The 4,869-nt window shown below is 37.9% G+C and overlaps 1 non-coding gene across 1 annotated transcript; it reads left to right on the top strand.

Annotated features, from left to right (window-relative positions):
- The first annotated feature begins 294 nt into the window (after positions 1 to 294).
- Positions 295 to 455, top strand: LOC122104118. Its single transcript, XR_006146881.1, has one exon. It is a non-coding gene; the product is annotated as a U1 spliceosomal RNA (small nuclear RNA).
- The last annotated feature ends 4,414 nt before the right edge of the window (positions 456 to 4,869 follow it).

The raw sequence follows: 4,869 nt of genomic DNA, 5'->3' as shown, positions 1-4,869 counted from the left end.
TAGCCCGGGGCAAGTGAGGGCTGTCACATCATTCTGGTGTGAGCAGGCCAAGCTCAGGTCACGACCCCCACAATCCCAGGACCCAAATGTGTAAATCACAATGAAAGAAGACATGATTCATGGACTATCAGGACAACAAACCAAATCCCAAATCTGACAACAACCCAGGGAAGGACCCCAGTGAAAGTGAAGAAGAGATGGAGGACAAAAGAACCATTAAAGAAATGATGATGGAATTGGCCAAAGAAATAAAGGGGGAAATGTGAAAGTATCAATAGGAGAAGGAAGACATGAATATTTACCTGGTAGGGGAGATACCATGATCACGAAGGTGGTTTTCCCAGGGCGAGGATTATCCATTGCACTACAGATGTGCTGAGCCTTGTGATTTCCCCAAAGTGGGAAACTCAATTGCATAATTTGCAGTAGTGGGAATGACATTAGTGCTCTCCCCTGGTAAAAAATTTAAAAAAAGAAAAAGAAAGAACACATGACAAAGGAATTCCAAGATTTCTTAAGCCAGGCATCAACAGATCTTGCCTGTAATCCTAGCTACTCAAGAAGCTGAGATCTGAGGATCATGGTTCAAAGCCAGACCGGGCAGGAAGTCCTTGAAATTTTATCTCCAATAAACCACCAGAAAACTGGAAGTGGTGCTGTAGCTCAAGTAGTAGAGCACTCGCCATGAGCTGAACAGCTGAGAGAAAGCACTTAGGCCCAGAGTTCAAGCCCCACGACCGACAAAGAAAATAAAAAACACAGTAAACCCTTCATTAACAGATGAAATTAATACTTGGAGAACTGATATTAATAGCATAAAGGGCTCATTTTCCACAATGCAAACACCAGTAGAAGTCATAGTTAACAGAATAAGTGAAATGGAAAATAGCATATCAGGAGTCAAGAAGAAATCAGAAGAACTGGAACAGAAAGTCAAAGGCAGACGTTATGTCAAAAAACGAACTTTTTACAACTTTGCCGTGGGATGGGGGGATGGAGAGGAGTAGGGATAAAAGGGGAAACAAAGGAGGAGGCAACAATGCTTGATAAGAAATGTACTCACTATCTTGCCCATGTAATTGTAACCCCTCTGTATGATATTTTCACAATTAAGAAAACACTTAGAACATTCCAAAGGGAAATCCAAGATTTGGCCAAAGCAGCCAAGAAATTAAATCTATGCATAATTAGAATCAACGAGGGAGCATAATTTAATAGAGGCATGGAAAACCTATTTGGTATAATAACAGAGTAGTTCCCCATCTTAAGAGAGAAAATCTCACCCACAAACAGAAGCATATAGAATCCTTAGCAGACAGGATACAAGGAGAAATATTTCTAGACACATCATAGTAAAAATATTAGACTTGAATAGCAAGGAATTGGCTTTAATTGCTCTAAAATCAAAGAAGGACATATATTACAATGGAAATAAAATGAGAATCACTGCGAACTTCTCTACACAGTCCCTCAATGCAAGGAGAGCCTGGAATGATATTATCTAAATCCTGAAAATCAACAACTGCCAAACCAAACTGTGACCCATTAAAGCAATCATTTATATTTGACAGAGAAACTAAAACTTTCCATGACAAACAAAGATTAAAGGAAGTCATGAACATCAAACTGGCATTACAAACAATTCTAAAGGGAGGAATACAATCTGAAAAAAAAAACAAAGAAAATGAAAGAAACATATCAGAGAGAAACCACCACAAGACAAATTTAGTAAGCACGGGAAAAGAAAAGAAACAAAATACAGGAAAATAAGTAAATGGCAAGAAAATTGACACATTTCTATAATAACCCTAAACATTAACAGACTCAATTCCCCAACGAAAGAAAATGAAAAGCAGATTGGATCAAAAGTAAAAGATCTATTCATTTGATTTTGCTAAGAGACCAATCTCACAGCCAAAGATAAAAACCAACTGTGAGCAAAGCGTTGGAAAGAGATCTTCCATTCAAATGTACCCTGCAAGAAAACAGGAGTAGCCATATTACTATCTGATAAGTAGACTTACTAAAATAAATACAGAGACAAGTAAGGACATTATATACTAATAAAGTGATTGATGCATGAAGAGGAAATCAGAGTGGTCAATATCTATGCACCAAGCAACGGAGTGCTTAAACAGGTTAAACAAATACTCTCAGCCTTACCGAACAAAATAGACTCAAATGCAATAATATTGGGAGATTTTAACACCTTACTCTCCTCAGAGGATACATCAACCAAACAAATATAAACAAAGAAGCCTCTGAACTAAATGACACAGTAATAAAAATGGACTTAGCAGACACCTAGTTTTCTACCCAACAATGACCTAATACACCTTCTTCTCAGCAGCCTATGGAACATTCTCAAACATAGATCACACATGCAAAGAACCTCAGCAAATACAAGGAGATTGGCATAAATCCTACTATTATATCCAAACACAGTGGAATCAATCAAATTATTAAGAGCAAATCATACTTTAGAAATTACTCAAAAACATGGAGATTGAACAGCACAGTACTGACTAACACCCAGGTCACAGAAAAAATTCAGGAAGAAATTATAATATTCTTACAACTCAATGAAAATGTAAACACATCACAATGGAACCTCTGGGATAGAACAAAGGCAATGTTGTAAAGAAAGATCATAGCACTAATTGTACATATGAAAAAAATGGAAACATTAAAGTAAATAACCTCCTGATGCAATTGTAACTGCTAGAAAAACTCAAATCTAAAGTGACTAACTGGAGATACATAGCAAAAATTAGGGCAGAAATCAACAAAACAGAAACTAAAAAAAAACTATCCATAAAAATCAATGAAACAAGGGCTGGGAAGGTGGCTCAGTGGTAGAGCACTTGCCTTGCATGCTTGAGGCCCTGTGTTTGATTCCTCAGCACCACATAAGCAGAAAAAAAGCCAGAAGTGGCACTGTGGCTCATGGTAGAGTGCTAGCCTTGAGGTGAAGATTTGAGGGACAGCACCCAGGCCCGGAGTTCAGGCCCCATGACCAGACCCAAAAAGAAAAAAATCAATGAAACAAAAAGCTGGGAATATTTTGGAAAACAAATTAATAAAATTGACAGACTAATTGTGAGATTAATGATAAAAAGAAGAGAGGAAATTTATATAAACAAGATCAGAGACACCACAGGTAATATTATGACAAACACCCAAGAAATCCAAATAATTATAAAGGACTACACTCAAAATCTACACTCACTAAAGAAGGAAAACCAAGCAGAATTTCTAGAAACATACTAACTGCCTAAACTGAACCAACTAAACAACTAAACAAACAAATAGCATACAAGGAGATTGATGAAGTAATCAGAAGTCTTCCAACAAGGAAAAGCCGAGGCCCAATGGACTAACCACTGCATTCTGTGAGACTTTTAAAGGTGAACTAATATCAATACTCCCCAAGCTTTTCCGGGAAATAGATGTAGAGGGAGTAATCCCAAACTAATTCTATGAAGGCAATATCATACTCATCCCAAAATAAGGTAAGGCTCTGAAAAAAAAAAAAAAGAGACAACAATTGACTAATTTCTCTGATGAGCACTAATGCAGATCTCCTCAATAAAATATTAGCCAAAAAAAATCTAGAACCTGCTAAAAAACATCTTACATTATGACTAAGTAGCCTTCATCTCAAAGATGAAGGCTGATTTTGTTAGTATTATCCCCATATTTTTTCCTCAGCACCACACATACCTAAGCACCGCCCTGCTCTGGAGTTCTGGCCAAACAGCTGGCCACTCCCTCTCTCTTTCCAGATTCACCTGAGCATGCACCTACCTCACTTCCTGCCCCCAGACACTCCAGCTACCTGGAGTGGAACTGATGCCTTGTGCTTCCTCTCCTTGGAAATATGCCCCCTCTAATAACCTTATAATAATCTTTCTCCTGTGTCTGCTTGCCTCCAGCCTCCACATCCTCCCCTGGGATGGATCTGAAGGATTCCTTTCAGATTTAATATAGCTAAATCAATATATGTAATTCATCACATCAATAGAGCCATGGTCAAGAATCGCATGATCATCTCAATAGCTCAAAGGAACAGATTAGAAGATGCAGCCATAAAACCACATATTTATAGTCATATTCAACAAAGGAGCCAAAGGCAAACAGTTAAAAAAAATAGCCTCTTATTGGTGTTGGGAAAACATGACAGTCATATGCAGAAAACTAAAAATTTATCCCTAATTGTCACCACACACTAACATCAATTCAAAGTGGATTACGTCAGACCCAAAACTCTAAAGTACTGTAAAATGACATGAAAACTCATAGGTACAGACAGGCAGGAACTTCCTGAATAGAGTCCCAGGGGCACAATGGATAGGAGAGTGACTCAACAAGTGGGACTACATTGAAAAAAAGGTTTCTGACCAGCTAAGGACATAGCTAATAATCTAGAAAGACAGCCAACCAATTGGGAAAACATCATTACCAGCAATATATCAAAGGCCTACTACTCAACAAATACATTTTGCTCAAGAAATAACCCCTCCCAAACCTAATAAACAAATCACTAAATGGGCAATGGAGTTAAGGAGAGACGTTTCAGAAGGGGTGAGTGTGGCCAAAAAAATAAAAACAAAAAACAAACAACAAAAAAAACACATAACGAAATATTCATCATCCCTGGCCAAAAAGGAAATACAAATCAAAAGAACCCTGAGATATCATCTTACCCCAGTTAGACTGGCGAATACTTTGAACTCTGACCACAACAAATGCTGGCAGGGAGATAGAGAAGGAACCCTACTTCACTGTTGATGGGAATGTAAATTAATACAACCACTGTGGAAAGCAGTCAGTAGGTTCCCCAAAATCTCAACACAGACCTTCTGTATG

The sequence above is a fragment of the Dipodomys spectabilis genome, unplaced genomic scaffold (assembly GCF_019054845.1).
Source record: "Dipodomys spectabilis isolate Male_0828 unplaced genomic scaffold, ASM1905484v1 ptg000022l, whole genome shotgun sequence".
Taxonomy (NCBI): Eukaryota; Metazoa; Chordata; class Mammalia; order Rodentia; family Heteromyidae; genus Dipodomys; species Dipodomys spectabilis.
Note: the sequence above shows the minus strand (reverse complement) of the source record. Positions and strands in the feature narration are given on the sequence as shown.